Source organism: Gorilla gorilla, chromosome 1 (genome assembly GCF_029281585.2).
Source record: "Gorilla gorilla gorilla isolate KB3781 chromosome 1, NHGRI_mGorGor1-v2.1_pri, whole genome shotgun sequence".
NCBI classification, from domain to species: Eukaryota; Metazoa; Chordata; class Mammalia; order Primates; family Hominidae; genus Gorilla; species Gorilla gorilla.
This window is the reverse complement of record NC_073224.2, coordinates 159453543-159477218: the sequence shown is the minus strand read 5'-3', so window position 1 is coordinate 159477218 and position 23676 is coordinate 159453543. Positions and strand designations below refer to the sequence as shown.

General features: G+C 36.3%; 1 pseudogene; it reads left to right on the top strand.

Moving 5' to 3' along the window:
• The first annotated feature begins 2348 nt into the window (after positions 1–2348).
• LOC109026876 (cytochrome c oxidase subunit 6A1, mitochondrial-like) lies at positions 2349–2678 on the top strand (annotated as a pseudogene).
• Positions 2679–23676: the final 20998 nt, after the last annotated feature.

Genomic DNA, 23676 nt, shown 5'->3' with positions numbered 1-23676 from the left:
GAGCAAATATCAAAAACAATAGCCAGTTTGCAGCGTTTTGTATGATTTCCTCTTACAGAAGATCTTTGACTTGCTACTGACAGCCATTTTAGAAGGTATATTAGGAATTATTTGGACTTGCTCCTTTAGCCAACTAATCTGTAATTCTTATCTGATTTTATGAAAAATATATAATAAGATATTTCTAACAAATCAAGTGTAAATAAACATCAGTGTCAGTGGCTACTCCACTATAACAAATCAATGAAAATATCAAGGAGTGCAAAATTAAGTATTCACTAAACATAATTTCATGTATATGAACAAGATAAAAATGCAAATACAAAGTTATTCTTTGCTTTAAAACTTAATTGGATGTTGATTAAATGTAATATTTTTCTCATTTTCAGTCAACAAAAAATGATATCACACTTTTTAAAACAGAGGAATCGTTCATAAAATGATAATATACACTTATATATTAAACTGTGGACATAATATCTGAAAACCAAATTCTTTGTAAAAATTTAGTAAAAGAGGGCTGGGCATGGTAGCTCACGCCTGTAATCCCAGCACGTTGAGAGGCTGAGGCAGGTGGATCACGAGATCAGGAGATTGAGACCATCTTGGCTAACACAGTGAAACCGTCTCTCTTTAAAATACAACAACAAAAAAAAATTAGCCAGGTGTGGTGGCGGGTGCCTGTGGTCCCAGCTACTTGGGAGGCTGAGGCAGGAGAATGGCATGAACCCGGGAGGCGGAGCTTGCAGTGAGACGAGATCGAGCCACTACACTCCAGCCTGGGTGACAGAGTGAGACTCCGTCTCAAAAAAAAAAAAAAAAATTTAGTAAAAGAGTTACTTTAAAAATTTTACAATTATCGTGCTACATTCCAAGAAATAAAATATTTAAGATAAAGTAGTATTTTAATAGTCTTTGAGGTTTCTTTCTATAAATGGTATCAAATATACTGAGTATAAGACAAATAGAATATTTAAAAGTTTATGGTAATGCCTAGTAATTTCACTTAGAACCAAATCAGAGTTATATAAAGATATATATACATATAATGATATACTTTTATTTTATATCTTCATATAGCAGCCATTTATATATAACAAATAACACATAATAGTTACACATTCATATATACTATAAATAGAAATAAACAATTGTACATGAGAACTAAGTACAGTGGACTATAGAGGAGAATGAATATTACAGGTATCTGTTAAGATAAGTGAGTCTCTACTAAAAAAGTACAAAAAATTAGCCAGGCGTGGTGGCAGGCACCGGTAGTCCAGGCTACTCGGGAGGCTCAAGCAGGAGAATGGCGTGAATCCGGGAGGTGGAGCTTGCAGTGAGCCGAGATCGTGCCAGTGCACTCCAGCCTGGGCAAAAAAGCGAGACTCTGTCTCAAAAAAAAAAAAAAAAAAAAAAGATAAATGAACACATACACATTAATTCCTAATAAGAGAAATGTAACATTTTACTTGTTATTTTTTTCTTCCAGAATTGGTTTTATTTATTTTCAATTTAATAATAGAGAGTATTCCTTCTTTATATTTAAAATAAAATATTTCAACTCAAGTGGTATTCGGATCATCTATAGGATTAAAAAAAAAAAAAAACACACAGCCTGTAGTAAGTAGCTCCACATCATCCTTATAAATTTTTGTCAACTCTACCATCTCTTTAAAACTAACATGGTATGGGCTAAAGCTGGTAATAAAAAAAAATTGCCTTTTCTTCTTTCCTTTTTTTTTTTTTTTTTTTGAGACTGAGTCTCGCTCTGTCACCCAGGCTGGAGTGCAGTGGCGCGATCTCGGCTCACTGCAAGCTCCACCTCCTGGGTTCACGCCATTCTCCTGCCTCAGCCTCGCGAGTAGCTGGGACTACAGGCGCCCACCACCACGCCTGGCTAATTTTTTGTATTTTTAGTAGAGACGGGGTTTCACCATGTTAGCCAGGATGGTCTCGATCTCCTGACCTCGTGATCCGCCCGCCTCGGCCTCCCAAAGTGCTGGGATTACAGGCATGAGCCACCGCACCCGGCCCAAAAATCTGCTTTTTGTTAAAGCTTTTTTTCCTCTTCAGAACTTAGTTCTGAAAAGCATGAATACCAAAAATAAATAAATAATACTGCTTTTGTTTTTGAACTTCCTTTTTTCACTGCAGTTCACTACAGTCTGTGCCACATCAGTTTCAAAGCATCAGCTATGGCAATGGAGCAACTCTGGTTCAATGGGTTGTTATGCAGCTCTTTCTAGTGGGTTTTTTTCTTATCCATTTTATAAATACATACTGATAGAAGCTATTGGGTAGAGATTTAAAATAGTACTTTAACAGTTGCAGAGTCCAGGTCGAAAATGCAGGCAGCTGCATTGTCCTGGGTTTCTTGGCTGCTGGGTCGGTCCCGCCCACAGCTGGGGTGGCCTATGTCGAGTGGCGCCCATGGCGAGGAGGGCTCAGCTCGCACGTGGAAGGCCCTCACCTACTTCATCGTGCTCCCCGGAGTAGCATACAACATGCTGAATGTATTCCTGAAGTCGCACCACGGAGAGCACTAGAGACACGAGTTCATTCCCTACCCCCATCTTAGCATCAGGACCAAGCCGTTTCCCTGGGGAGATGGTAACCCTACTCTAGTCCGTAACTCTCACGTGAATCCGCTTACAACTGCCTACGAAGATGAATAAAGAGAATCCAGACCACTAGCCGGGCACTGGGGACCACAGCACTGGTTGGAACCGCTGCTTTGCACACGGACCAGAAAAAGTATACGAGACCTTAAGCTCACCTTCTTTACTTGTATCATATGATGACTGTATACTGATCTTCCATCCCTTTGCTTGTGGCAGGAGATGGCTTAAATAAATCACTTAAACTCAAAAAAAAAAAACAAAAAACAAACAAAAAAAACACAGTTACAATTAGAATGTCACGTACCTGCTTTACTTATACATCTAAAGTATATTTTTCAAACCTTTTACTGGCATTTTTACTTGACTTTAGCCATATAGACAACCACTCTTCAACTTTTCTGCAGGATTATTTCATTCTTAAATATAATTCATAACATGAGGCATAATGAAGTCCACCGATTCCAAAAATTATCTGGTTATTTCACTTAGTGGCAATTGTGAAATTGTTTAAAGGGAAGAGCTTTGTTAATATTAAGTTTAAGAAAATCAGTTATAAAAGAGAAGTTTAAAGAGAAGAATGCATTATTTCCATTATTTGAATAATTTCTTTATTCAACTCTTTTCTCATTGAAGCTTCACAAACTGCTAAGAAATTTATGTCAGCATCTGAATAATTTCAAGTTTCACAAATATCACTCAATTGTGACACTAGCTCTCCAAATAATAGAATGTTATATTTCTCTTGGTCTTTAAGAAATAGATGTGGTCATAAAATGCAGATAGGCAATACAAAAAAATAACTTTAAAAATATTGTTATCTGCAATGCTAATAATAAATAAAACAGTAGAATACCTGACATCGTAGTCAGAAAAACAAACTCTTCCTTTTGGATTACCAAAATGAATGAATGTGTGATGGCCTGGAAAATGGTTAGGTGAAATACATATTTTCTATGAATTTTTAAAAGGGCTTCTAAAACATTAAGCCACTAATTCCAGAGTATAAATAACAGCTGTAAGAATTTGTTTTATGTGTCATATTTAACTGAAAATAATGTGAAATAAAGGTTAAAGAATACCTTTATATTAAAAGTCATTAGAAATAAAAGCAAGTCAGTCAGCCAGGTGCTCTGGCTCACACCTGTAATCCCAGCACTTTGGGAGGCCAAGGCAGGCGGATCACTTGAGGTCAGGAGTTTCAGCCTGGCCAGCATGGTGAAACCCTGTCTCTACTAAAAATACAAAAATTAGCTGGGCATGGTGGTATGCACCTGTAATCCCAGCTACTCTGGAGGCTGAGGCAGAAGAATCTCTTGAACCCGGTAGGCAGAGGTTGCAGTGAGCTGAAATCACGCCACTGCATTCTAGCTTGGGCAACAGAATGAGACATCATCTCAAAAATAAAAAAAAAGAAAGAAATAAAAGCAAGTTTATTTGTTTAGAACTAATCCACTGTTAATTACTTCTAACATTTAATATACACATAAATATAATAAATGTTGATGTTATTTTGCCACCAATAAATATACAATAATCATTTCCATAATGAATTAAGTAAACTAAGTGAAAACTAAATACGTTTTCTTAACATAAAAATCACTGTCATTTAGAAATAAAAGCATTTTATACAAAGAGTATGTAAATTGTGTTTTTATATGTTATCTTTTGTTGTAAAATACTTATTTGGGATTGCTATAAAATAAATGATTGCAGATATAAAGAAAAACATGCTGAAAAATATCAATTCCTTGAAAAATCAATTTTTATTGAAAGAAGGTAGAGGCCATTGTTATGCTGATAATAAAGATAATAGATTTAGTCTCCAAATTCACAGTATCATTTGTACAGAAATTAATGGCTTGATTACTTAAATAGGGCAGAGTAAATAATAGCCTATATTCATTGATGGTGTGAGAAAATGGAAGGCAGGAAGGACACACAATTTACACTCATTACTGTCACTAAAAGAACCAGCATTACCTAGTCATCACTTTAAAAATAACCGTGTTGGGCCAGGCACAGTGGCTCGCGCCTGTAATCCCAGCACTTTGGGAGGCTGAGGCAGGTGGATCACAAGGTTAGGAGTTCGAGACCAGCCTGACCAACATGGTGAAACCCCATCTCTACTAAAAATACAAAAATTAGCCAGGTGTGGCAGCACATGTCTGAAATCCCAGCTACTCAGCAGGCTGAGGCAGGAGAATCACTTGAATCCAGGAGGCGGAGGTTGCAGTGAGCCGAGATCTTGCCACTGTACTCCAGCCTGGGCGACAGAGTGAGACTCCATCTCTAAATAAATAAATAAATAAATAACTGTGTTATTATTATATTTTTGCTACACTGTGATATAATGATACTCACTTATGCAATTTGTGCATTAATGTACCTTTTTCCTGCTTGTGGAAGGCAGTAGTTGTATGTGAAATCCAAGAATGACAGCACTGCTTCTCTGGGGCAGTTCTCTATTAAAGCTTTTTATACAAGCAAAATGCTGTGCATGTTGAAATATCTGTTGCCCACTTTTGCAGCCAAAATTTCTGTATTTGTGATTTGAATGTGGAAATACCCACAGTCACTCTCAAAAGGATTTATTTAATGCATGTCCTGATATCATTAGCACTGACAGGGTTTAGGGTAACACTCAGGGAGATAAACACTTTTGATATATTTCTTCAAAGAATGTGTTCTGTCAGTGAATGTGTCCAAAAGCATCAGGGCATATAAACATTCCTCAAGTGGGTTTACTTATCAAGTATAAAATGACTGGGCCAGGAGAGTACTAGGGTTTTGACAGCTTGTGGTTTGAAATTGAGCATGACCCTTTGTACTCTTAAAGAGAATTTGTCTATTTTTATCTATCTTGATTCAAAAGGAAGCAGTCAATGCAAGTATTGCAAAGTAAGGGCAATTACAATTATAATTATAAAAATCAATTTTAAATCAAGATCCCAGCACTGCAAAAAACACCTTGGAATAAGGCTCTGATAAATTGCCTTCTTTTCTCATGATTTTTCAGGCACAGCTATAGGAGAAGTCTGAAGATGAATCAAGTGACAAGAAGTTTGAAACAGCTTGCTAATTTATTTTCTGAGCCATATTTCTTGGCTAAGTGAGTATGAATTTCATTACTTCCATGAACATGCTAATCATAAAACTACCTATTATCCTTTAACTAAAGGGTCAATGGTTTTAGGTTTTGGAAGTAAACTGTTACACTGTTTAAAAACACTCTTCTCTGAGGAAAAATAGTACTTTATGGCATATTAAATCATGACTAAATCTATTCTTGAGGAACTTTTCCAGAGAATTAAATGTAAACATTTTGTGATAAAACTCCTACGATATAATATGAAATAGGTATCTTTAAGAAAATGAAGCTTTTATCAGCAGATTTTTCCCTCTTTCTGATGCAATGTAGTGCATTTGATTAGGTAAGTTCACATCGACAAGCTAAGATAATTAATACAAATAAGTAACTTGTACAATTATAAATATTCTTTTTTTTTTTAAAAAAAAAGACTATTATTGAAGCAGAATGAACTGCCGAAGTATAATCCTCATAAAATTAAGCAAATATCACAAGTAATGATTGAAGTTTCAAAAAGTCTCTCCGTGTGTGCAAACAACATAGCTTTGCTGATCATTATTTTGTTCTTTTATTTTATTCAAATTCTATATATTGGATTTTTAAACAAACAGACAACCTAAATTCATAGCAGCTCTTCAATTAAGAGTGAATGAATAAATGTAGGCCATCAGGAGAACAAAATACTAATTTTTATCCTACTGCTTGTAAGCTCAAAATTAAGAGACCATAGACGGGGATCTTATCCTCTTTCAATTTTTTATCCATTAAATTTGGTAAGATAAATTTCACTTGCAGGTCCACAGGTCACAGTCCTAGCTCATAATGGGTTTCTTACATATTTACTATTATACACATGCATATTTATCTCACAAGTGAAAAATCAAACCTTCTCACCTTTTAAAACATTGTGTTTAATTTATTAATGGTGATTAACATTTTTATCTCACTCAATATGTGCTAATTGTCCCTGAAAAGAATATCATCTCTAGTAATGTTTCCCTTTGTCATTGTAATTAGATAGTGACTTTTACCCTCCAACTAATTTGGGCAAAGCTCTCTTCCTTCGGTCAATGAAAAGACAGTAAGAGTGAAGATGAACCCGGTACCTCAGTTGGAAATGCAGAAATCACCAGTCTTCTGCGTCACTCACACTAGGAGCTGTAGACTGGAGCTGTAAAAAGCTTATCCACCATGATCAAGTGGGCTTCATCCCTGGCATGCAAGGCTGGTTCAACATACACAAATCAATAAACGTAATCCAGCATATAAACAGAACCAAAGACAAAACCACATGATGATCTCAATAGATGCAGAAAAGACCTTTGACAAAATTCAACAGCCCTTCATGCTAAAAACTCTCAATAAATTAGGTATCGATGGGACGTACCTCAAAATAATAAGAGCTATTTATGACAAACCCACAGCCAATATCATACTGAATGGGCAAAAACTGGAAGCATTCCCTTTGAAAACTGGCACAAGACAGGGATGCCCTCTCTCACCACTCCTATTCAACATAGTGTTGGAAGTTCTGGCCAGGGCAATCAGGCAGGAGAAAGAAATAAAGCGTATTCAATTAGGAAGAGAGGAAGTCAAATTGTCCCTGTTTGCAGATGACATGATTGTATACTTAGAAAACCCCATCATCTCAGCCCAAAATCTCCTTAAGCTGATAAGCAACTTCAGCAAAGTCTCAGGATACAAAATCAATGTGCAAAAATCACAAGCATTCTTATACACCAATAACAGACAAACAGAGAGCCAAATCATGAGTGAACTCCCATTCACAATTGCTTCAAAGAGAATAAAATACCTAGGAATCCAACTTATAAGGGATGTGAAGGACCTCTTCAAGGAGAACTACAAACCACTGCTCAAGGAAATAAAAGAGGACACAAACAAATGGAAGAACATTCCATGCTCATGGGTAGGAAGAATCAATATCGTGAAAATGGCCATACTGCCCAAGGTAATTTATAGATTCAATGCCATCCTCATCAAGCTACCAATGACTTTCTTCACAGAATTGGAAAAAACTACTTAAAGTTCATATGAAACCAAAAAAAAGCCCGCATTGCCAAGTCAATCCTAAGCCAAAAGAAAACTGGAGGCATCACATTACCTGACTTCAAAGTATATTACAATGCTACAGTAACCAAAACAGCATGGTACTGGTACCAAAACAGAGATATAGACCAATGAAACAGAACAGAGCCCTCAGAACTAACACCACACATCTACAACCATTTGATCATTGACAAACCTGAGAAAAACAAGCAATGGGGAAAGGATTCCCTATTTAACAAATGGTGCTGGGAAAACCAGCTAGCCATATGTAGAAAGCTGAAACTGGATCCCTTCCTTACACCTTATACAAAAATCAATTCAAGATGGATTAAAGACAAATAAAACCATAAAAAAACATAAAAACCCTAGAAGAAAACCTAGGCAATACCATTCGGGACACAGGCATGGGCAAGGACTTCATGTCCAAAACACCAAAAGCAATGGCAACAAAAGCCAAAATTGACAAATGGGATCTAATTAAACTAAAGAACTTCTGCACAGCAAAAGAAACTACCATCAGAGTGAACAGGCAACCTACAGAATGGGAGAACATTTTTGCAATCTACTCATCTGACAAAGGGCTAATATCCAGAATCTACAAAGAACTCAAACAAATTTACAAGAAAAAAACAAACAACCCCATCAAAAAGTGGGCAAAGGATATGAACAGATACTTCTCTAACAAAGACATTTATGCAGCCAAAAGACACATGAAAAAATGCTCATCATCACTGGCCATCAGAGAAATGCAAATCAAAACCACAATGAGATACCATCTCACACCAGTTAGAATGGTGATCATTAAAAAGTCAGGAAAGAACAGGTGCTGGAGAGGATGTGGAGAAATAGGAACACTTTTACACTGTTGGTGGGACTGTAAACTAGTTCAACCATTGTGGAAGACAGTGTGGCGATTCCTCAAGGATCTAGAACTAGAAATACCATTTGACCCAGCCATCCCATTATTGGGTATATACCCAAAGGATTATAAATCATGCTGCTGTAAAGACACATGCACACATATGTTTATTGTGGCACTATTCACAATAGCAAAGACTTGGAACCAACCCAAATGTCCATCAATGATAGACTGGATTAAGAAAATGTGGCACATATATATATCATGGAATACTATGCAGCCATAAAGAAGGGTGAGTTCATGTCCTTTGTAGGGACATGGATGAAGCTGGAAACCATCATTCTCAGCAAACTATTGCAAGGACAAAAAACCAAACACCACATGTTCTCACTCATAGGTGGGAATTGAACAATGTGAACACTTGGACACAGGAAGGGGAACATCACACACCAGGGCCTGTTGTGGGTGGGGGGGATGGGGGAGGGATAGCATTAGGAGATATACCTAATGTAAATGATGAGTTAATGGGTGCAGCACACCAACATGGCACATGTATACACATGTAACAAACCTGTACGTTGTGCACATATACCCTAGAACTTAAAGTATAATTTAAAAGAAAATAAAAAAAGAGAAGTTTTAGGGTTTGCATTAAATAAACAGGAATAAGAGTTATAAAAGAAAAAAAAGAGTGCAGAGTCGTGTAGCCAAATCTTTCAGTTGCTTTTATTATAGTATGCACGTTACCCCAAAAATTTCATTGCCCACCAAACATTGAAAACCAGCTATTTCTCTTTCACGTACAATTTAAAGAAGAAACCACAAATATTCACACAAACTAAGTACACATTTATTGTGCTCTGACCCTAAATATTTAAATAGGCATCAGGATATGGGTTCTATTTCTAATCATAGTTTTGACCTTATTATGTGCTATCAACTTTTTATGATAATGAGACTGTATTAGATGATTCCTGCAATCAACTTTAGGATATTCCCTGATGATGAGTAAGGTCCCTGAGCAGGTCCCTTCTGAGCATGATTTTTTTTGTTAATGTGTTTAATTTAGTACATTGTCTAAGTAGAATATTGAGATAGAAAAATTTAATATTTTTATACTATTTCTAAATTTCCCAAAGAAAAATGAAAAGGTTAGACTATTAAAGGTTTCCTTTATTTTACCTTCAGCATAATTTGGATAGCATGGATTTCATAGTGATAATATTACTTCTAGTCAGTCATCTCTAATCATGAAGATGGTCACTTATGAAAGAAAATAACCATTTAAACACTAGTAATATACACATACAGTAGAAAAAATACCCCAAATTGCCCAAAGTCAATTTAATTCTGCAAATCCTATGTTTGTGACCTCCAAGGAACACGTGTGATCTCACAGAACATATGTCAAATATATTAAATTAATGTATAATATTGATCATTCCTCTTGTTTCCTTTTAAAGGACAATGTTTTAAAAAAATTACTAGTTTTTCTTAATTTACTATATGTTATCCAGGAAAAGGGTCAAAGCTTTAACTTCATTTTGAAAGAGAAAACACCTTATGATGAGGAGCAGATTGGAAAAGGTCATTTTTCCTAAGGCAAGATAACAAAAGTTTAATGGCTATCAAATTATTTGGAGGGAATGAGAGTTTCTCTAAGAATTTGATAGTCAGGATCCCTAACATTTATCTTTTTCCTTTCTAGCGGCACTGCCTCGAAAGGAAGATGAAAATGCTCAAAAGAAATGTAAGTGATCTTTATTGGTCTGTGACTTTTGTATAACCATAGTCTCTGGCGTGTGACTGCACTAAGCATTTCTTGTCAAAGCAGGTAAGGGAATTGAACACTTGTCTGAAGGAACCTGTGTCTGAAGGAAACTGTGTGTGTATGTGTGTGTATGTGTGTGTGTCTGCACATGCATGCATGTGTCCACATGCACATCTGTTCAGAAAGGTAAGGCATTTGAAGGAAAAGCGGATAACTTAGGAAAGAAAACTTAGGAAAGAAAAAGGTAATTGTTGTGCTTTTTTTTTTTCATTTTGAGAAAAATCAAAGTTGTATAGTTTACCTAGATCATTCTTAATGCATAATCATCCTTCCTTAATTTTCCTTCAGATATTCTATTAATTTTTCCTCAAAATAATTTTTCTTCAAAGAAACATGGTTATCAAGTTGGGAATAAATTGAAAAATAGTTTCCAATCTGTAAAGACTTTCTCACATGTGATAGAACACATTGCTGAGGAGAGATAGTTCTTCAATCTGTCATGAAAATGAATGAAATTTTATCTCCGATCTTGCAAAAACACCCCATGAGAATACAGGATATATTTGAGAAGGGGAGTAAGACCCTTCCCTTTACCTGAGCCATAATCTTTTTGAAAAATAGATCGCTTAAAATACAGTCATTAAAAACTTTCTATAAATTACACGTTTTACTCAGAAAGGGAAACAGGATAGAGGAAGATGCATTTTAATGATAGATTCATTTCCCTGTAGAAAACTACTTAAACATAGTAATAAAAGCTGGGAAATTATGTCATCCAAAAAGCTGGGAAATTATTTCATCCATATTTCCTTTAACCTTTCAGGGCATCTACTCAAGTTTGTTCAGGGAGAGTCATCTTACACATACATAAGCAGACACTGTCAAATTTAAAATAAAAGATGAAAGGGAAAATCAACTTGAACATCATCAATACTCCCTGCTGTAAAATCCTACTCAATTTATGTTTTTTTCTTAGTTCACAGAAAAGTTTCATATAAAATATAAAAGAGACAACCTTGCCCTGTGCTTCCACCTGATAGTTGCTCTTTCACATCGATCTCGCCTGCTGTTTCATCCCAGGAGCTGTGGGACCAGACCCCAGCACACATTGTCAGCAGCAGCTGCCTCTCAGCCAGATATGCCTAAGAGGAAACTGTGGGGTGTTTGTGAGCCTAGAGGGGGCTAGTTTGCCCTGGTTCAAAAATTAAGCTCTATAGAGAAGCTGACACCAGCTCTCTATAAAATGTCCTACCTGGCAGCCATCTTGAAGGTGAAAAAGTTTTCCTAGGGAACCTATTTTCTGAGGAAATGAGACCTACATCGACCCCATAAAGAAATGGTAACATGCTGAAGTTAGTTCACATTTGATATTTGATCTTTTCATTTTTGGGGGGAGGGGGTGCTTTGGAAAATCAGAGGAAGGTCACATACCCCAGTCTGATTGGTGGGAAAGGATCCAAAGGCTTCCTGGAGGAGGTGATACCTGAACAGCCTAAAGAACAAGGAGCTTTTGTGTCCATCTGCTCATCCTTGGCAGAGCACTCCTTGAGGAAAGAGGTTAATCATAGCTCATATCTAATCAAATCATTTATTCTTGCACATGTTTATTGAGCTCTTTGCTAGGAGAAAAACACTCCCAGAAGCAGCTTGGGAACTAGGAAGTGGCAGTCAGAAGGGAGAGAAGTGGATAAGGGAAATATGAAAGGAAATCAAGGATGAATCTCATATGTCTAGTTTAGGCGAATGGGTGGATAGTGGATCAGGGCAGCCACGTGCAGTTTTGCAGGTTGTAGACTCACAGATGCTGAAGGAGAGGTAAATTCTACGGAGAAGAGCCTTATTCTTGATCCCACAGTACCACCACTTAATATATGATGTTGGAATGGACTACAATTGAGAAAACTGTTTTGATTTCTGAAAAGCAAGCCTGTTCTTTCTTGAGTAAACCAAGAAATCTACTTGGCTGCTATATTCACTTGGCTCCTTAATTTTCAAACATCAAAAATCTCTACTGTGAATCATTTATGTTTTCTCCCTATCTCTTCTGTCTTTAGAATATTTTGACACCTCTACCAGAGGAGATTTTAGGATTTCCTGCTTAAAGAAAGCTTCAAAATTAGGTATGAAACTGAATTATCAGTTATTAATATTGTTAATTAACAATGGGGTTATTGATATAGTTGTATCAAGAACACCCATTATTATTAAATTCATAAACAAGATTGCCATTAGTTTTTAGAATTATTTCAAGCTACAATTTGATCATCTTATAATAGTGGTAATGCCCTTGTTCCCTTCTTTTTTGAGATGGAGTCTTGCTCTGTTGCCCAGGCTAAAGTGCAGTGGCGCCACCTCAGTTAACTGCAACCTCCACCTCCAAGATTCAAGCAATTCTCCTGCCTTGGCCTCCCAAGTAGCTAGCACTACAGGTGTGAGCCACCATGCCTGGTTAATTTTTTTGCATTTTTAGTAGAGATGAGGTTTTGCCATATTGCTGAGGCTGGTCTTGAACTCCTGAGCTCAGGCAATCTGTCTGCCTTGGCCTCCCAAAGTGCTAGTATGACAGACCTCAGCCACCATGCCCAACCAGATATTTGATATTTAGGCTACACTTCTACTGTTGTTTTCTAGAAAATATTGCATGGTCTTTAGCATAGAAAGAGAATTGATTAAAGGTCATTAGCTTCTAAAGGCTATTACTTGAACAGATGTGTATAAGCCTAAACAATAACAAACACTCTATATTTTTACCAAAAGCAACTTTATCCACATGTCTAAGGCAAATAAAGTTCGTGCCAGGTGAAAAGCTCTGAATGTTAATTTTAATGTTTGCAGTCCTCCTTAGACAAGGTTAGCGTAAGTAGAAATGGAGAGCAAAAATATTCAGTAAATGGCATGCTTATTAGCAAGACAATATGGTTTTCATGCATTTGTAGTTAAGAGCAAGCATGGGGGTGGGGCAGAATGAGGAGGCACAGATTTAGATTTAAATGTTTTCATTATAAAGTCCAAAGTCACTTTCTTTAGGCATGCAAGCTGTGGATAGCTTCAGTCTCAGCATGCAGGCTGTGGATAGCTCCCTACAGAGTCTTCTTTATTTTCATAAAGATCAACTCGCCATCCTGTGCACCAAATAACTTTGCATTTGATAAGTGCTCAGTAATTTCTTGATACATATGGTCCAGAATGTAAATCCCAAACCAAGGGCTAAATATTGTCACAAATACACAGACTGGTAGAAAAATCTGATTATGACTAAATTTACTGGAATTATATTTGGCTAAGTGAAATAAATGTCTCCATTCAAAAAAAAATTTAAAAGGCATTGTTCTGAATGAAACAGAAATGTATTTCTCTCCTTTATAAGGTTCTGGAACTTGGTAGTCTAGGACCAGTATGGTGGCTCTATTCTATCAAGTCCTCAGGAATTTAGGATTCCTTCAAAGTCATTCATTCATCATCTTTTGGGTGCATCCTTCCTGCTCATGCTCCAAGTTGGTATCCATACAGGCTGCGTATGAAAAGAGAGATAAATTTTTTTTCTCAAGAGACCAAAGGGCACAGGCTAGCTTAATCTCAACAGAGCTTTCTGGAAGTGTCCCCAGATCATCCTCATTTAAAACACCTTGTTTAAGTCATCAGTCACTTGACCATATCTAGGGCCCAACTGCCAAGGATTTTTTTAAAGTACAACTCTAATGGAAGGAGGGAGAACAGGTATTGGAGGATTGGAGTTCTTGGAGAATCACCAAGGTGATTCCATCGAATTGATGAAGTAAAATGCATTATTGAAATGATGTTTTTCACTACAAAGTGTTCTCTATTTCTTTTCTCAACTGAGAGAAGACTATAAGAAAACAACACGCCGGGCGTGGTGGCTCATGCCTGTAATCCCAGCACTTTGGGAAGCCGAGGCAGGCGGATCACGAGGTCAGGAGATGGAGACCCTCCTGGCTAACACGGTGAAACCCCGTCTCTACTAAAAATAAAAAAAAATTAGCCGGGCGTGGTGGCGGGCGCCTGTAGTCCCAGCTACTCGGGAGGCTGAGACAGGAGAATGGCGTGAACCCGGGAGGCGGAGCTTGCAGTGAGCCGAGATCGCACCACTGCACTCCAGCCTGTGTGACAGAGTGAGACTCCGTCTCAAAAGAAAAGAAAAGAAAAGAAAAGAAAAGAAAAGAAAAGAAAAGAAAAGAAAAGAAAGCAACACAGTGGGCATGCAAGCAGAGTTCACAAGTAGGAATTTAAAATAAGATTTAAAATCTTAACACCCTGAAATCTTCTGAACACAAGGTAAGGCGTGGAGCTGGGGGGAGAGGAGAAAGATATGATGGCAGAGCAGTAAATGGACGTTTCAACCAATCACATGTCCTCATCTTGCACAGTGTTCACTGGGGTGCATGTGAAGAGTTCCGGTTTGTAGACAAAAATCTTTTTTCAGAAAGAAATATCTTGACTTTGAAAGTGTTTGAATCCATTTTAGAAATAAGCTTTAAGTCTCAGGCCAGGTGCCGTGGTACACGCCTGTAATCTCAGCACTTTAGGAGGACGAGGCCGGCAGATCACCTGAGGTTAGAAGTTTGAGACCAGCCTGGCCAACATGGTGAAACCCTGTCTCTACTAAAAGTACAAAAATTAGCCAGGCCTGGTGGCACACGCCTGTAATCCCAACTACTCAGGAGGCTGAGGCAGGAGAATTGCTTGAACCTGGGAGGCAGAGGTTGCAGTGAGCCGAGATTGCAGCAGTGCACTCTTACCTGGGTGACAGAGCAATACTCCGTCTCAAAAAAAATAAATAAATAAAATAAAATATATATATATATATATATATATATATCTTACACCAAATTTATAACCTTTTGAATATCCTGTCCACTTACAGTTGCATAATTAATGTTAATTGACTAATTCTATTACTTCTGTGGAAAAAATATGTCTGTGCTCAATGTAAGGATTGAGCATCTACCCTGTTATTTCTCTACCCACCCTGACCAAGACTTGTGGACTCTATTTGAAGTTTCCAGTTTATTCCAATAGTTCCATTTTGTTCCAGTTTTAAGTTTCATGTTTTAATATCATTTTAGAAAAAATGGAGTAGGCCTATATTTCAATATGTTAAATAGTATATTCAGCAGGGTACAACCACCGATACATTAGTCTGCAAAGTATATGGTTAGTATCATTAGGGAAAAAAAGTCAAAATCTGGCCTCACATTTCATGAAAGCTGTAAACTAAATCACTTTGATCTTCATTTTCTTCACTTTGATTCTCACTGAGTATTTACATCCTCTTATGTTTAAATGACCCCATGAACCCATGAGAGTTTCAATAGCCAGTTAAAACACACAGTATGTTTTAAAAAACCAAACATAATTTAGTAAGTCTACTAAAAGCTGATAGCATTTCTCAGACTATAACCAGCATTAATTATCCTTCCTCTTTCTTGAGTAAAAAATTAGAAGAAAAGGAAAGGGCATAACCTTAGTCCATCTCTATAGTAAAGATTGCAACAACAATAAAACATAAGGAAATGTGTTTTGTTAAAATATGAAGGTTAAGATTTGAAGACTTCCCCAGATACCTCACACGGCTACAATGTGTTTATACTGATTATAAACAAAATCAATTTAGATACTGATATTTAGCTTGATATATATTTAAAATAATAAAGTTTAAGATAGAAGTAGATGTAAACACAGAAAAGTTATTTTATGCAAACTTTTAGTTGCAAATTCACCAATTCTTTACATTTTGTGACATTTGAAAGTGTCTCAGTTTGATTTGCTATTTAATCAAAACAATGAAAACCCTTAAGTATAATTTGAATTGGTAACTAGTTAAATTTGGGTACAAATCCTATACTTCGTTGGGGTAAAATAATACAAGCATAACCCATGAATTAAGTAGCTACATAGCACTAAGACAATATAAGTGAAATTTAGAAGCTAACAAAACAAAACAAAACAAAACAAAAAGGAGATCTTTCAGGAAATAAATAATCCAATGCCAATACTGCTATTATCTATCTATCTATCTCTCTATCTCTCTATCTATCTATCATCATTTATCTATCTATCTGTCATCTACCTATCTATTCAAAGCCAGAAATTATTTGAGAGGTTATAAATATTTATGCAGTGGTTAAAGATTTTCTCAAAATTGAGAAAGAAAAAAAAAGAGTAGTCTTTTTAGTATTGTGAATTAGATCATTCACAGAAAGGAACATATAGGTTTATCATGTCACAACAAGATTATAACACTGATTTTAGTGAAAATATGTGTAACACAAGTATTATAAATTATATTTTTTAAAATGATAATATTCATAACAACTGCCCAAAAAAGACAAGGCAATAGTTGGATTAATTTGAGTTGAATGCTACTATGTGGGGATCTTGAAGAGTAACCTGCCCTAGATGATGTCCATGTTTGGTATCTATTGCTGCATAACAAACCACACTAAAATTTAGTGGTTTATAACAGCTATTTATTATCTGTTACTGCTTTTATGTTGATTAACTCTGGATGGTGATTCTACTATTTTACGTCATATTGGATAAGACAGCAGTCATCTGCAGGTTCAGTTAGCCTGGAATATAAAGATGGTTCCTCACATGACTAGCAGTTGATGCTGGCTGTTGAGTGGAAACTCAGCCAGAACTTTGCCCAGTGTCAGTGGGTGGCATCTTAGTGTGGCTTGAGCCTCTCACACCATGACTGAGTCGCAAGGAATGTTACAACAGGGAGTATTCCAAGGGATCCAGTCAAAAGCTGCCATTCTCATAGGGCTTGGGTTTGGAATTTAGAGAATGTCACTTGTGCTCATTCCATTGATCAAGTATGTCACTAAGTCACCCAGTTTCTAAGGCACAGAATTAGACTCCACCTGTTGATGAGAAACTAGCAAGATCTCACTGCCAAAGTGCACGTGGGATAGGAATTATCGCACATGGGATAGGAATTATCATTGAAGATATTTTGGACAAATGTGATTGGCCATAAGAATGATTCAGAAAATTTAAGATATTACATGTACAATATCTTAAATTTTCTACATGTTGTCTTGCTCACACTGACTTGCTCTCTCCTCACTAGCTATGTGTACCAGAAAAAGAAAAAAACAGAATACCCACTGAGGGTACTGGTAGAGTAGCAATATTGCAAAAAGTTCAGCTAATCTCTCTTAAGAAAAACAGGATTTTTATTCTGACCAAATTATGTCTTTCTAATTTGGCAAGTGGTACTAAGCTGCCATTTCTTGTATTGAAATACAGGAACTGCATTAAAATAATGAAGATATTAGGTGTTTTTAAACTTTTTTCTTACTGTGTAATAATCCAGATAAGAAAATCTGCTTAAAACAAATGAATGGCTTCATAAATTATCATTAGGTGAACCACGTTGGAAAAACCTTCCAAGAAGTCCCTTCATGCACCCCACCCAATCAGAGCCCCTTCCCTCCCTCAAATTTAACCACCACCTTGCCTTTGTAGTCATAATATTATCATTTCATTATGTTTTAATCACTCAGTACACATCCTTAGATACTACGGCCTAATCTTGTCTAGTTTTTAAAATTGGTTAGTTGGTTAAATCTTTTTAATCTGCAGGCTTCCCTTCCATCCCTTTTTTAATCTGTTGAAGAAGCTAGATTCCCTGTTTATTGCCTAATCACTTTTTTTAAAATATTAAGATAAGTTTATGCTCCATACCTATGTTTGTTAATTTGATATGAATTTCAAATATTGATATTTTGAATCTATAATTTATGTTTTATATATTAAACTGAAATGATTATATAAAAAGACGCTTTATCTCATCTACTAGTTTACTTAGTAATACAGTTTATATAAAAAAGACTTGATTCTCTCCCCTAAGGTTTGATATATTTACCCAGGTTTTAGATAATGAATTGATTTTCAGTTCATGGAAGGCAGCTTCCAAGACGGCCCCCAATAATTCTGCCCTCGTTTAATCTGTGGGCTGGCCGAAATGATTCGCTTTTAGTAAAAAGAATATGGCCAAGTATGGAGGCCATATTTGAAATTAGGTTACCAAAAGCCTGTGTCTTCTATCATCGTCACATTGTCTTGCTCTCTCCCTCACTAGCCATGATAGAAGTCAGCTACCATGCTATGAATTGCTCTATGGAGAAACCCATGTGGCAAAGAACTGATGTCTTCAACCAACAACTAGTGGCTACCCAAGGCTTGTCAATAGCCACATGAGTAAAATTCAGAGCAGACTCTGTTCCAATAGAGCCTTGAAACTGTGAGGTAAATAATTACTAAACGGGGAGGGGGGGATAATTTGTTACTTAATAATAAGTAACAAATATAATATCCAAAACTGAACTCATGGATTTAAACTGGTCGATGGTTTTAATTTACTAACATGCTTTACTTTATTGGAGCTCAGACTGCCTCATTTGGGAAAAATGGGGATCTTTGTTCATGGCTGTTAGTTTTTGATAGTCCTGCTTATCACATTGACAAAATTTGTTCTATGCTAATTTTTTATGTCTCCTGACCCAGACTGCATTCAACCATTTTCTAAGAAGCCCTAATTTCCTTCATTCAATGGAAAAACGGCATTTCAAAAACACAATCAAGGTTATAAGTACAATTGACCTTAGAACAACATGGGTTTGAATTGCATGTGTCTACTTACATGCAGATTTTTTTCAATAAATAAAGTTGGTCCTCTGTATCCAGGGTTCTGCATCTACATCCACATATAGAAAGTTCAGTATTCATGGGATGTGAAACCTGCATAGGAAGGGCATCCTTTTCTACAGGCAGGTTCTGCAGATCCAGCTGCAGGACTTGAATATTCATGGAGTTGGTACACATGGGGGTCCTGGAACCAATACCCTGAGTATATGGAGTAACTACTCTATAGTCATTGTTACTGAGTTGGTTATTGTTTTTAGGCCCTTTAGATTAGATATATGAAGATAACATACCTCCTGACTTTACACTTGACATCCAATTAAAATTCTCGACTACAGGATTTTACTTTCTTTCTTCTATATTACATGTGTTTATTTTCTTCCACATTGAGAATCTGGTTCTCAGGTACAGAAGATATAATATAATTTGATTATCCTAAAATTACTCAGTTTCTTCATCATTTATTTAATGACTGCATATGACAAATACACAACACACAAACTTCAGAGTCTCTAAAGTCAAATGCTTGTGTGGGAATCCTTGGGAAATATTCCATTGTCCTATCCTTAGTAGTACACTTATTTAAAACATTTTCAACCAAGGACAATCCATTATTTTAAAAATACATTCAAAGATAAGTATTTAAAAGACATACTAAGATGAATATTCAAATAAAATTTGGTAAAAGCTTAACATTTCTTTTTGTAGAAATGAATTAAAATGCTTGAGTAGAGTGAATTAAAATGCTTTGGTTTAAACATTTTTGCCTGTATTTTTATGGACTCAGTGAAAATACAGACTTGTAGTCTTTACATAGTCACTTGCCACTTATAATAAGAAATTTTTAAAAATAGTAGCCTGCATTCTTTTCTTTTCTAGAAAGTGATTCTTATTTCCCCCTATTATGGCTTATATATGTATCTTTCCAAGCTAGATCTCAGCTTTATATTTCAAAGCAAATTATCCTAGCTTGTTACTGTCCAATCCATCTGTTGATCAATTAACATATCTAGAAAATTTTAGTAATGATAAGAATGACAACAAATGAAATATATACTATTTATCTACTGAGCATGTATTATCACTATGCTAAGCACTGTACCTTTATTATCACATTTAAACTATATATGTTAGTCCATTATTATGCTGCTAATAAAGATATACTGGAAACTGGGTAATTTATAAAGGAAAGAGGTTTAATTGACTCACAGTTCAGCATGGCTGGGGTAGGCCTCAGGAAACTTACAATCACAGAAGAAGGGGAAGCAAACACATCCTTCTTCACATGGCAGCAGCAAGGAGAAGAATGAGAGCTGAGCAAAGGGAAAAACCCCTTATAAAACCATCAGATCTCGTGAGAACTTACTGTCATGAGACTAGCATGAGGGAACCACCCCTATGTTTCAATTACTTCCCATGGAGTCCTTCCCACTACACATGGGGATTACGGGAACTACAATTCAAGATGAGATTTGGGTGGGGACACTACCAAATCATATCATTATATATACAGTCATTTCTTGTTATTCGTGATCATTATATTCTATAAAGTCACTGTGAACACTAAAGAATGCTGAATCATTGCTCACAGATGAAATACAGGGTTAGGTTCTGTGGAGCTCTTATCACAACATTTTTTATCAACCAATCATATATAACCTTATTTTTTATGTATTTCTGTTTAAAGACAACTTATTTAATATAACTGTTGACTCATTAATACTGATCTCATGGCCAACAGTACTATAACTCATGCCTGAACGTAGCTTATCTAACACATATGTTTTCTTCATAAGACACATCATCATAGCCTTCTTGTGCTAGGAGACTCTAGACAACCCTTTAGCAATGCATTTTGGGCCATTTTTTTCTTTTTATTAAAGTTCTAGGGTACATGTGCACAATGTGCAAGATTGTTACATATGTATACATGTGCCATGTTGGTGTGCTGCACCCATTAACTTGTCATTTACATTAGGTATATTTCCTAATGCTGTCCCTCCCCCATCCCCCAACCCCACGACAGGCCCTGGTGTGTGATGTCCCCCTTCCTGTGTCCAAGTGTTCTCATTGTTCAATTCCCACCTATGGTGAGAACATGCGGTGTTTGGTTTTTTGTCCTTGCAATAGTTTTCTGAGAATGGTGGTTTCCAGCTTCATCCATGTCCCTACAAAGGACATGAACTCATCCTTTTTTATGGCTGCATAGTATTCCATGGTGTATATGTGCCACATTTTCTTAATCCAGTCTATCACTGATGGACATTTGGGTTGGTTCCAAGTCTTTGATATTGTGTATAGTGCCACAATAAACATACGTGTGCATGTATCTTTATAGCAGCATGATTTATAGTCCTTTGGGTATATACCCAGTACTGGGATGGCTGGGTCAAATGGTATTTCTAGTTCTAGATCCCTGAGGAATCACCACACTGACTTCCACAAGGGTTGAACTAGTTTACAGTCCCACCAACAGTGTAAAAGTGTTCCTATTTCTCCACATCCTCTCCAGCACCTGTTCTTTCCTGACTTTTTAATGATCACCATTCTAACTGGTGTGAGATGATATCTCATTGTGGTTTTGATTTGCATTTCTCTGATGGACAGTGATGATGAGCATTTTTTCATGTGTCTGTTGGCTGCATAAATGTCTTCTTTTGAGAAGTGTCTGTTCATATCCTTCGCCCACTTTTTGATGTTTTTTTTTTTTTTCTTGTAAATTTGGTTGAGTTCTTTGTAGATTCTGGATATTAGCCCTGTGTCAGATGAGTAGATTGCAAAAATGTTCTCCCATTCTGTAGGTTGCCTGTTCACTCTGATGGTAGTTTCTTTTGCTGTGCAGAAGCTCTTTAGTTTAATCAGATCCCATTTGTCAATTTTGGCTTTTGTTGCCATTGCTTTTGGTGTTTTAGACATGAAGTCCTTGACATTTTGGGCCATAGATAGTAAAATGAACATTTATTTGCAATATGAGAGCTGAAAAAAGAAGGCAGAATATCACCTTGTTTGATCTAAACTGGGATTAGGGATTAGATCTAAGCTCAGAACATATGTGTCAGATGACTCAAATTTTTTCTTCTACTATGTGAATGTCCATAAAAAATTGCAAAAGCATCATGAGTATTAATTTTGTGAGTAAAAATAAATTTTGGCAAGTTGAAAAATTTACAAATATGGAACCTGTGAATAATAAGCAGTTCTCTGTGTGTGTGTGTGCATGTGCATATGTGTACATATATTCCAATATAAATACTTATAACTGGAAATTTATTTTACCTTTATGCATAATATACATTTGGAAGAAAACTTGAATATTAATCTTTTAATTAATTATTTTGTCACAATCATATTTTTTCTTCTTAATTCCAAGCTCTATTTTACTCTTTATCCAACTTTATTGAATAACTCAATTTTTATTCATCACCACTCCTTCAATTAAAAAAAAAAAGTCAATGAGTTTTAGCCTTATCTTTGTGAGAAACTATGGTCTAGAAGACTGGTGAATGAAATTACAATTTCTTAGACTGGGTCTAGGCATCAGAATTTTTAAATACTGATTAAGAAGCCCTTTAGATGGTTCTAACAAGTAGCTAGGGTTAGAAACTAACTTTAGATACCAACACTGATACTGTGCTACCTAGGAAAGTTCTAGAATAACTTTTTTAGAGTCACTGTTTTCTTTTTCTTTTTTTCTTTATTTCTTCTAAAAAAATGGGATACATGTGCAGAACATCCAGGTTTGTTACATAGGTATAGGTGTGCCATGGTGGTTTGCTGCACCTATTGACCCATCCTCTAAGTTCCCTCCCCTCACCCCTCATCCCCCACACAAGCCCTGGTGCGTGTTGTTCCCCTCTCTGTGTCCATGTGTTGTCAATGTTCAACTCGCACTTATGATTGAGAACATGCAGTGTTTGTTTTTTTTTCCTGTGTTAGTTTGCTGACTATGATGGCTTCCACCTTCATTCATATCCCTGCAAAGGACATGATCTCATTCCTTTTTATGGCTGCATTGTATTCCGTGGTGTATACGTACATTTTCTTTATCCAGTCTGTCATTGATGGGCATTTGGGTTGGTTCCTTGTCTTTGCTATTGTAAATAGTGCTACAATAAACATACATGTGCATGTGTCTTTATAGTAGAATGATTTATATTCCTTTGGGTATACACCCAGTAATAGGATTGCTGGCTGGGTCAAATGGTATTTCTGGTTCTAGATTCTTGGGGAATCACCATACTGTCTTCCACAATGATTACACTAATTTACATTCCCACCAACAGTGTAAAAGGGTTCCTATTTCTCCACAGCCTTGCCAGCATCTATTTGCTTCCTGACTTTTTAATAATCGCCATTCTTAACTGGCATGAGATGGTATCTTATTGCCATTTTGATTTGCATTTCTATGAGGATCAGTGATGTTGAGCTTTTTTCATATGCTTCTTGGCCACGTAAATGTCTTCTTTTAAGAAGTGTCTGTTCATATCATTTGTCCATTTTGATGGGGTGTTCATATCTTTTGTCCATTTTGATGGGGTGTTCATATCTTTTGTCCTTTTTGATGGGGTTGTCTTTTTCTGGTAAATTTGTTTAA